The 12,472-nt window shown below is 32.7% G+C and overlaps 1 protein-coding gene across 1 annotated transcript in view; it reads left to right on the forward strand.

Annotated features, from left to right (window-relative positions):
- Positions 1 to 12,472, forward strand: part of TfAP-2 (transcription factor AP-2) — a 68,849-nt gene that overhangs the window by 11,235 nt on the left and 45,142 nt on the right. The window lies entirely within an intron of this gene.

The raw sequence follows: 12,472 nt of genomic DNA on the forward strand, positions 1-12,472 counted from the left end.
TAATGTTTGGATATTTCTACCCCGGCTTCTCGCAAATATCAACGAACTATCAAAATGTTGCAGAGTAAATCAGACTTTCAGCTAAAATTCAATTGGCCCAAAAGGTAGGCGGAGTTAAACCAAAGTTATAAAATTCTGACTATAATATATAGATATATTTTGATTGTTTTGGAAAAATTGTTTCTTTTTTTCATCTTTTGAATTTAAATTTTTCAAATTTTTCTTACTCCAGCTACAATTTTGTAACTACGCTCATTCAATTATGAAATAAGAAGTGACAAATTCTGAAAATGTCTAGTCTATAACTAGAAAAAATACAAATTTATAGGCATACAAATAAGATGGTTTAGAAAAAAAATGTGTTTTTTCTTAAATTCGTAATTAAAATTTTCTGCTTGTCTAATAAAGTCATTTTTGAAAAATTCTCTTACTGCAGCTATAATTATCTACTTTGACCTTGTCCAATAATTCGAACTGTCTTTAAAACGACCGTGAAACAGAAACAAAATGAAAATTTCTCATAACGAAGAATTAAAGTCAAATTAAGTGCCGATTTTTTATTTTTGCGTCCCACTGAGAAGATGAAATTTTTAAATGGAAGTGATTCTTTCCTTTATTTAAATGAGTGCAGCGGAGCGTCAAAAGCATTTTAGCACCCCGAAGCTCTAATACCTCCGACACGCTTCACCTGTAAACTCTCAACTTTTAAATAAGTCTGTTCTTCTCCGGGGTCAAAGTGGTCACTTTTGTGTGGTAGTAAGATAATTAACTTTGGAGTTAATATTTGTTGAAACGACTTGACTAATGTTCATTTGTGGAAATTGACGAGGAGAGTGATGGAATGACGGTCGTTACCCAATATTTTCCCTCGTTAATTACAAGAAACCAACCTTAAACTACCGAACATCAATTAACAAATTAATTAATTCTCTCGTCCTGTCGTAAAAACGGACTTCTCCACCTTCTCATCTTATTTGTTTAAAAACGCATAACGAACCGTTGTTTATTTATTTCTTATTTGTGTGAGTGTGGCGAGAAGTCATCACGCGATATTTTAAAAAAGGGTGTCGGTATCTTCAAAAGCGCCCTCAAATCCCTATAAATCTGCTCTTCGGCCCTCCTTCCCCCGCCCCACTTAAGTGTGGCTAATTTGCTCGGATTTTTTAATAAATAATGGTTTCGTGTCTGTACCATTATGATGTTTCAGTGGATGAGTCGAGCTTTAAACAAAGAACGATGTTGAGGGTCGCTGTAAACAATACTTGGAATTGAGAGTTTATGGTCTTTTGAGGTAATTTTCATGACAAAATGTGATAGATTGATTAGTAGATTAAAAGCAGGGATGGCTTGTAAATTATATTTTGGGTAATGTTTGTACTCTTATGATGGATCGTGTAGTTATCACGCAATTATTGGCGGGTTCGTTGGGTTTTTTTCTTTGACTCAGTTGACCCCAGCTCAGGTATTCATGGGCAAACAACAGAGGCGTAACCGAGGAAAAATTGGTTCAGAAAGTGTAAACTTTTGGAGATAATAACACATTTGTTTATTGAAACTCTTTGTAATTGATTCCAGAATAGAGAAGCTGCCTCATATGTCTTATCCACCGCAAATTAACGAACTGTGTAAATAACATTTCGTATTTCTCATATAGTTGAAATAACTACTTATTACACGGCCAAATTGTTTTTTGCCATTTGCGCCAATTAATAAATAACTTCCCAAACTCTCGGATTCGCACGGCCGAACGTGAAGGGGCGGCGAGATTATTCAAATCAAGCCGTTGATGAGAAACAAATGAAGAGTTTCATGACCTACTATTACGGAGGAATGCTCAAATTCATGCAGCATTCCAGAGGGTTTCTTTTTTGTTTGTGGCCATGTGTGTGTGGATTCCCAAATACTTTCGTTGCGTGTCTTGACACACTTATTTCGTCAATTTTGTGAATAATTTTCATTTTTAAATATGAAGAACAGACCAATCATGACGTCATTTTTTGTTTGTTAACAGACGCGGCTTGATTTAAATTCGAGGAGGTGATGTATCGTTAATACGGTCATTTGTAATTGAAACAGCTCTTTGTATGAAAGGGCTATTATGCGAGGCAGTTGTGTGTTTTAAAAAACATCCCTGTTGTAATCACCGAGAGAACCCTTCTGTAATCGCATATTGAATTGTCATCCGTCAAAGGAGGGATTCTAAACCAAACAGTTTTAAACTCTCTTTTCATACATCAAATAACTGCAATTTCAGGGCATAATTTTAAAAGAGGGACCGCTGACTGAATTTGTCCATCAGATCGACAGACGCATAGGAAAAATTGTTTAATGTTTGCGGATTTCGAGCATGGTACATACAGCAATTTCTGCGCATCTGGCGTGATATATGTTTAGAAAATGAGTGTAATTTTCTTGACAACTGATGAAAATAAGAGTACATCAATGTTAACATTACGTGCAAGAAGACTAATGCTACTGCAGAATCCAGAGAAGTGTGCTATAGATCTTGCGTGTTCTTGCATTTTTGAGCATAACAATTATGCCAGTACCTGCTAATTATAGTGTAAAGCATGCGAGTGCGTAAGTTAAAGAAAGCAAAAAACGTTGACATGACAGTTTGGAATTGTAATCGCTTCTGAATGGAATTTTTGTTAAAATAACTTGTAAATTCAAATTGGATGCAAAATGTGTTCGAAATTGTGTTATTATGAGAGGATCCGGTGTTTTTGTTACAATAAAATCAGTTTTATTTAGTTTTTTTGGAAAATACGTCAATAGTAAAACAAACAACTGATAAACGACGATGAATGGACAGATCTACTTAAATAACACCAACATACAGGATGTCCGGAAAGTGGCGCACCACCTTGAAAGAGGGTAATTGGGTGGTCCCCCAGAGTACCAAAAAAATGTTAAAAAAAATCCAGACACTCTGTTTTCGCAGGAACCAAAAGAAAATTTGGAAAATGGCAACATTGCAGAACTGTACCCCCCCTAATTTAAATTTTCAGTATTCAAAGCCATAGTAACGTTGCTGTTGTATTGTTGGCGTTAGTCAGGTCGGCTCATGAACCAATAATGTAACTATGGTTTCACGTGAACGATGCCACACTGATCGAGATTGTTGGTTCAAAAATCTTGTTAACAATTTTCAGGCATTTCTTACAAGATTTTTCCGATTTTCTTTGCACCATGCCTTTGCGCAAAATGTTTTTTAGATAACAAATTTATTTGAACGTAAAATTATTGCACAGAAATCGTTAATTTTCGCATCAAACTTTGCCTCTTTAATCCATCATATCTTGAAAAATTGAAGACATGGATTTTTTTTAACATTTTTTTAGTGATCTATGGCATTGGACGATGATAATACTCGAAATTTAATTTATGGGGGCCAATATGTTGCCATTTTCCTAATTTTCTTTTGGTCTTCTTGCGAAAACAGAGAGTCTGGAATTTTTTTTAACATTTTTTTGGTACTCTGGGGGACCACCCAATTATCCCCTTTCAATCCTGTATAAACAATTTACAGGCATTATTAGACTGTTTTGGAAAATATTTAGATCCTTCTTTCTTACTATGAAAATTACGCTTTTCCTAATTTTCCATCACTACAGCTATAATTTTGTAATTTTACCCGTGCAATAAATAAATGGAAAGTAGCAAACCCTGAAAATTTTAAGTCTCTATTTAAAAAAAATACCAATTTACAGATATAATTAGCCGACTTTGAAAACCAATCGCTTATATTTTTTTTCGCCATCACCATTTAATTTTCTTAGAATCTTCTCACTGCAGCTGCAATTGTGTTACTTCGTATTCCTAATAAGGAAATTAGTAGCGGCAAATTCTTAAAATTTCAAGTTTTTAAGTATAAAAATAAATAATTTATAGGCACTATAAGTTTCGAAAAAAATAGCTAATTCTTTCTTACGATAAAAATTACGTTTTTCTAAAGTCTCCATCTGCTATAATTTTGTACTCTTACCCATTTAATAAGAAAAGAAAAGTAGCAAACCCTGAAAATTTCAAGTCAATAATTCGAAAAATGACTAATCTACAGACATAAAATTGTTGATTTAGAAAACGAATTGGCTACTATTCTTCACCATCAGAATAAAATTTTCTCAAATGTTTCTCACTACATACTATAGCTACAATTGTGTAACTTCGCGTACTTAATAAGGAAATTAAAGGCGACAATTCCTGAAAATTTTAAGTTTTTAACTAAAAAAATAAACAATTTATACCAAGCATTATGAACGTGTTTTGAAAAAAATTGTTACTTCGTATTTACCATGAAAATTACGATTTTCTCAAATCTCCATTACTACAACTATAATTTTGTAAGTTTACCCGCCCAATAAAGAAATAAAATGTAACAAACCCTGAAACTTTCAAGTCTCTAATTCGAAAAATGACTAATTTGCTAATTGCTCACCTTTCTTTATCATTAGAAATAGGTAAATTTTTTCAAATTTTTCTCAGTTCTAAAATTTCAAGTTTTTGAGCAGAAAAGTGCTAACTAATTTACAGGCATAACAGTCTATTTTGAAAATAAATTGATTTTTTTTATCTTTAAAATTAACATTTTTAAATATCTCTCATTACAGCTTTGAGTTTAGCACTACTTTTACAAGCATAATTAGATGGATTACAATTGCTTAATTTTACAATTAAAATTTTTGTAATTTAATGAGTAATAATGAAACTAATAGATAAGTTATTAAAAAAATCCCTTTTTTTTCAAAGCCATAGTAACGTTGCTGTTGTATTGTTGGCGTTAGTCAGGTCGGCTCATGAACCAATAATGTAACTATGGTTTCACGTGAACGATGCCACACTGATCGAGATTGTTGGTTCAAAAATCTTGTTAACAATTTTCAGGCATTTCTTACAAGATTTTTCCGATTTTCTTTGCACCATGCCTTTGCGCAAAATGTTTTTTAGATAACAAATTTATTTGAACGTAAAATTATTGCACAGAAATCGTTAATTTTCGCATCAAACTTTGCCTCTTTAATCCATCATATCTTGAAAAATTGAAGACATGGATTTTTTTTAACATTTTTTTAGTGATCTATGGCATTGGACGATGATAATACTCGAAATTTAATTTATGGGGGCCAATATGTTGCCATTTTCCTAATTTTCTTTTGGTCTTCTTGCGAAAACAGAGAGTCTGGAATTTTTTTTAACATTTTTTTGGTACTCTGGGGGACCACCCAATTATCCCCTTTCAATCCTGTATAAACAATTTACAGGCATTATTAGACTGTTTTGGAAAATATTTAGATCCTTCTTTCTTACTATGAAAATTACGCTTTTCCTAATTTTCCATCACTACAGCTATAATTTTGTAATTTTACCCGTGCAATAAATAAATGGAAAGTAGCAAACCCTGAAAATTTTAAGTCTCTATTTAAAAAAAATACCAATTTACAGATATAATTAGCCGACTTTGAAAACCAATCGCTTATATTTTTTTTCGCCATCACCATTTAATTTTCTTAGAATCTTCTCACTGCAGCTGCAATTGTGTTACTTCGTATTCCTAATAAGGAAATTAGTAGCGGCAAATTCTTAAAATTTCAAGTTTTTAAGTATAAAAATAAATAATTTATAGGCACTATAAGTTTCGAAAAAAATAGCTAATTCTTTCTTACGATAAAAATTACGTTTTTCTAAAGTCTCCATCTGCTATAATTTTGTACTCTTACCCATTTAATAAGAAAAGAAAAGTAGCAAACCCTGAAAATTTCAAGTCAATAATTCGAAAAATGACTAATCTACAGACATAAAATTGTTGATTTAGAAAACGAATTGGCTACTATTCTTCACCATCAGAATAAAATTTTCTCAAATGTTTCTCACTACATACTATAGCTACAATTGTGTAACTTCGCGTACTTAATAAGGAAATTAAAGGCGACAATTCCTGAAAATTTTAAGTTTTTAACTAAAAAAATAAACAATTTATACCAAGCATTATGAACGTGTTTTGAAAAAAATTGTTACTTCGTATTTACCATGAAAATTACGATTTTCTCAAATCTCCATTACTACAACTATAATTTTGTAAGTTTACCCGCCCAATAAAGAAATAAAATGTAACAAACCCTGAAACTTTCAAGTCTCTAATTCGAAAAATGACTAATTTGCTAATTGCTCACCTTTCTTTATCATTAGAAATAGGTAAATTTTTTCAAATTTTTCTCAGTTCTAAAATTTCAAGTTTTTGAGCAGAAAAGTGCTAACTAATTTACAGGCATAACAGTCTATTTTGAAAATAAATTGATTTTTTTTATCTTTAAAATTAACATTTTTAAATATCTCTCATTACAGCTTTGAGTTTAGCACTACTTTTACAAGCATAATTAGATGGATTACAATTGCTTAATTTTACAATTAAAATTTTTGTAATTTAATGAGTAATAATGAAACTAATAGATAAGTTATTAAAAAAATCCCTTTTTTTTCAAAATTATTGACTTACTGTTTGATTGACATTAAGATAAAAGCTTCGCCAAATTTGAATGTCAATTACATTCTAAAAAATTTCTCTAAAAAAAAAACTAGATTTGTTGTTAAAAATTCTCACAAAACACCCACAAGCGTCTAAAAATTGACGTCAGTTATAAAAAAAATCCGCAATTTGATGAAAGCGCTACAAATATCAAAGAAGAAATGTGAAGGTCCAAACCAGTTACACAATTTCACCCATCAACCACACTGCGTCTAACAGAACGGCAATTATAACTATTAATTTTTTGTTTACCACATGTAAAAAACAAATTCCCCAAGGCTCCAATTTGGCGCCCTTTCTAATTTCGCTGTTAGCAAGTAATATCACAATAATTAGATTATGACATGCGTATGTATATCCATGCTATGACGGACGATACCTAAGGGTGTGATTTTATAACAGTCCGACAAACTTTAAAAATTCCAGCAATGCCAGGGGAAGAGGTCGAAGAGGAATAGAGATTGGAGATCGCGTGCGTGCCAAATCGCCTCTGGCACTAAAGACTCTGGCCGTTGAGGGCCCCTTCATTAGACCCTCGCCCTCGCCGCCCGTCAAGCATTACCATACCTAATTATACACGTGGTCAAAGAATGTTCGCTAACGATACGAGAACTCACAAACACTATCTTTTTGAACGGATCATATGACATGTGCATGAATTAAAAAGACATCTCTGCCAAAAATTTAAGCAAAAAAGAAACCAAAATAGATGGATAATTTCGTCTAAACTTTCACTGCTTTTGGTATTCATATCAGGGGCGGGGACTAAGAAAAAAAAAAACTTAATTTTCATATGACAGGCTGAGATCATTTTCAAATTATTCCTCATTTATGATGAGTTTTTTGGAGACGTTTTTATGGCGGCTATTATTTTCTAATAAAGAGACCTCTGGTGCACGACAGATGGGCGAATTTCCTCAGTTTCTGGGTGTCTTCAACACAAAATTTCTCTCTCGTCTTATTAAAGTCGTTGTTTCCTATTTTCTCTTCGGTCTATTGAAAAAACGTTTCAGCATCCGCTCCACATCATCAAGGCTCAAACCTCATCTCCGTAGGTAAACATTTCTAATTACATTTTGTTAAGCGTTTTTTGAGCGGCGACCTTTGTCCTACATTTTCATTTCTTAGTAGATTGGCAATTTGCCTTCTCTGACGTCGGATCCGCAATTTGATTTATGTCTCCCTATTAATATTTGTATTGATAATGACGGGTGCGTAATAGACCATCCCCAGCCATGTGGTCCCGCCGAGATCATCTCATGGTTAATTAAGCAATGGAGAGAGACATGGGGGTGCTTACTTCTATGTAAATATCACCCAGGGACAATTTCAAGCTCTTTTAAGCACCGCTCGACAATTACTCCGCAATTTAGATATGTATCAGAGATCATTAAATAAAAGATTAAAGGGGGAGACTAAATGTAAAAATAACGCCGCGCCGAAAAGACAAAGAATTAGTCGAGCACTCAAAAATGAATTTTGTTACTGATGGCTCGTTATGGAAGATAGAAAGAGGATAAATGAGTTCCGGTCTGTGAACAATATGATTCCATCTCGAGAGATCGGAATGCAATAAAAGAACTGAAACTATAAACTTGAGGTGAGGTCTGAATCTGATCTGAAAAACTTGTTATTTTAAATACGGAATTCTGTAACGAATTCAGGTAGTTCTGCACAACTAACGCACTTAAAGTAACTGGATAAAATTGCCTCCAACAACAAAGCTTTGATGCTCGACTATGTAGGTACACATCTGATTTTTGGTATTAATTTTCCGAGCTGAAAGTTCCCTGAAAGTCATTAGAATTTCTAAATTATCGAAGAATTTCAAGAGCTAATGAAAATAAGTATAATGAAAAATTGGTCCAAGACTAAAAAAGCTTTGAAAGCAATTAGCCCCATCTCATCACCGCAATCCTCCGTACGTAGTCAATAACAAAAACACCTGTCGACATTTATAATCCAATAGAAAAAGCCAAGTGTGAACAGTGATTTATTATGATGATAAGCGGTAAATACGTTCTGTTTCTTGAACCTGAATGGATCGGCGTGTGAACTCCTGCAGCGAGCCGGAACTCCGGTAGCTGGAGCCCTGTGGAGGAGTCCCGCTGCGACAGTGGCGACCCCTGCTGGTGCGACACAACCGCATCGATCGTAGCCTGCAGCCATCACACACCCTGCCACAAAATGGTCGACACATTCACAATATCTCCGATTTCGTCATCTCCATTCTCATATCGACGAAAAACACACTTTCGCAGTTACGACCCGGACCTGAAGGGCGGGGGGCTTTTATCGCCCTTTTATTGTCGCTTTGATACGCAACTTTTTATGGCTTTGCCTTATTCTGCGTTTATGAAACTGGGAGTGCACTATCAGCAATGAAAAAATACACTTCGAGGTTTATGAAGGTTGGCGTATGTGGAATTTATGACGGTGGTTTAATTTCGGGCTCTGCAGTTTCAACGAGTTCTTCACAAAGTGCGCGGATTGGATGTCTTCGGGTGGATAATAAAGCCGGGTTGGTTTTAGTTTGTGAAAAATTCCACTTTTATAGTCTATTTTGTACATAAACAGGAGAATATTTATTTTTCATTTTTTATTTTACAACTTTAAAAAAAATATCTATGTAATTAAAAAGTTTTTAAAGTTCTTAATTTTTAAATATGATGAAAATGCAACGACACAACTTAATTTTTTATTAGAAACAGAATGTCTACTGATTTTTTAATGCAGCCTAAGCACCTGGAAAATTGTAATGCTCCGTGGAAATAGATTTTTTTTTAATTTTGCTTATACATATAATTTTTTTTTTCTTATTTTGAACTAATATCCATTAGATCAAACAACAATTTTAGAGTAATGTTTTTTTTCAAAATATGGCAATAAGTGAAGATAAATTAATTGTAGATCAAAAATTGAGAAAAAAAAAATGGAAAACGGACATAGACCTAAAGTCTAAAAGTAAACCCGTCGAAATAGCTATTAAGATAACTAGGTGTTTTATAGGCAATTTAAAGGCCGAGGTCTGAGTTTAAGTTCGAACTATAAAACAGGGAATTATCTTCAAGATTTTTTCTGACACTGCAGAAAATACATTACAAAAAGTCTTTTGGTCATTTTCAAATGAATTTTGTGAGTTGTCTGTAGAAAGAATGTTGCGTATTCCATAACATCGAATACAGTGAGCAACGAATAGGTAAACACAATTTTCACAAAAATATGAAAACAGAGGACTAGTAGGTATAAAGTATCGGACATTATAAAGAAACGGATTTCATAATCAACTTTATAATCGAATTATTAGTAGACAAATAACAGAATAGTAGTCGAGTTATCAAAATTGAATTTGAGATTTAGATTAATTTTGGTTTCTATTTAATTATTTTTTAGTTTTTGAAATTATTAAAATGAATAGAATCTGATAATCTTCTGATAAACTTGTAGATTTTTTTAAGCCTAAAATACAATTTGCATCACTAATTGGAGAATTTTCAACTTTTCAACTTTTCAATTTGTATTGCAAAAATTCAGAAATCTTTTGACTCTTCTTCAAAGCTTTGGAATTTTTAGAATTTTTGAAATATTTAAAGTCTTTATGATGTAGAAAATTACAAAATCTGACAAAAAATCTCTGGAATCTGTTGAATCTCCATGTTTAGACAGTTACTTTGAAAATTTTGAGTTTTTAAAAATTTGTAAGTTTTAAAAGTTTCTATATTTATAGAATTTTTATAATTTCTACTGTATCCACATTTACTGCAAATTCCTGAAATTTTCCAAAAAATCTGGAGAATCTGTAGAATTTTTTATCTTTAGATCAAAGTCAAAATGTTGGAATAGTATGAATTTCTTAAAAGCTTTGTAATTTTTAAAACCTTTAGAATCTTTAAACTCTTCAAAAAAATTGTTTAGAAATTGTAGAATGTTTGAATGTTCCTATGTCTTTGGAAAAAGGTAAGTAATCGAAATGTTTAGAATTACAAGAATTTCTAGAATTTGTCTCAATAAAAAAATCTTCGATATATCTATGTTAGGATCTTTAATAATGCGTAACATACTTATTCTAAAAAATTTCAGGAATAATCCAGAAACTTTGATATTTACCTTTTGGTCTATTTTGTCTCAGAACTCTCCATTATCGCCAAAACGTCGTTGAAGGTATGTTACATATTTGGATGCTTTAATATTATAGAATTAAAGGAATACACAGAATTTCCACGATCTAAAGAATTCTGCATACACTGTTGAAACACTTGGGAAGTATATTTATTAAGAATAAAAAAATGTGTCCTGATAATCATAAATCTACTGAAAATGAAAAAATAAATTAGACATAAACATTAGGTTCAAGAATCTGATCATTTTAGAATCTGAAAAGCTTGGAAAATTGGAAATCTAGTTGTTTCTGAAATCTACATTTCCAGACTGAAAAATCTATCTTCAAATAAACTTGTCGATACAATGCAGTGGACATAAAAAAGTTGTTTTTTTTAAAAATGGTCGTGTTTATAAAATCTGATAAATCGTCGTCTAATCGGCAACATTCGCAACCTCAGTTGTGAAAATATTTTGTTACTACTTTGTCTTGAATGAATTTTTCACGGAAAAACTTACTCGTGGAGATTATTTTTTGTATATATTACTGGATAGATCTAACCCTAAGCTAAAATTTGATATGAAATAGTCATTGAGAAAAATTATTTAAACTGACGAAAAAACAGTTTTTATGCAGTCCCATATGACATTGTAAAAATTGAGATTGTGGTAATTGTCGCTTGGACGGCGAAATGCGGTTGTATGTAAATATTTCTAAAAAAAAAATTAACTAGGGAAATTTTGGGGGTACTTTGGTTCTATCTTTTTATTATCATTTTTTTAATTTGTTGTTTTTAATATAATTTCTTTGTGGATTAATTGCACTTTTTTACATAACCAGTGGCGTAGTTCTAAAAAATCTAGGTGCTGCTACGTTTATAGGTAGGTATTGAAGTTTCTACGGTGAATCACCCTGTATAATAATTTGGCTCATTATCATTAGTCGCAGATTTTTTGTCATACTTACCTTTGTTAAAGAATACTTACGTTTTCATGTTACTTTCTATGTTTTTTTTTCTTACTAAAAAAAAGTATGTACATACCAATTATCATAATTTATTTTATTGACTGATTTCATTAGTCTCCGCTAATGGTACGTTAAGCTCAAGTTGATGGCTCCTTAATGGTGTGTTATATGTTTTAAAAATTCCACGGTTAAAATAATAACAAACCACGAAAAAGATTATAATGTGCTGGTATAGATGCCATTTATAATTCTCAAGAAAAACGTCTCTAAACTCCCACTAAACCCTTAAAAAACACTCACTCACACACACGTACCACTTCACTCTTCCCCAAAACAATAATAACACGTTTCAATGCCCTGAAATCTGCCCTCTTATAAAAAGTACTGGGATCAGAGTTGGCGAGATGGTTCGTTTGTTTGGTGAAAAAGGTCAAAGCAGACGAATTGACCACCCTCGCTTTCAGGTCAGCTACGAAGTGTGTATAATTTGGAACGTTTGACCTGTGATTAGTCGGTCAGGACAGTCGGCGCCGATGTGCCTAAGTGTCTATTTATTAGCCTAATCACAGGGTGCCTTGGTACAGGACGCGATGCGGCGTGCTCGGGATAGGCGGGACGCTGGGGCGGGACCACGACGACACGCCCATGACTCACGACGTAGATCACTAGATTATTACAGCTATGTCTCAGTTATGCCAACCGCTTATGCAAATCGGATGGAACGGCTTATGCTGGTTATGCAACCAACCATCTTCTTTAAATTTTGCATTTTCTTGGGCATTTTCAACACCTTCAATTGTAATTAGATTTTTTTCTAGAGCCAGATTGATAATATTATGATAATTTCTGCTCGAAATCGTCTCTTTTTCATCATTTTTTGC

This window comes from Gnatocerus cornutus, chromosome 1 (assembly GCF_029298725.1).
Source record: "Gnatocerus cornutus isolate USDA-ARS CGAHR chromosome 1, icGnaCorn1.1, whole genome shotgun sequence".
Lineage (NCBI taxonomy): Eukaryota > Metazoa > Arthropoda > Insecta > Coleoptera > Tenebrionidae > Gnatocerus > Gnatocerus cornutus.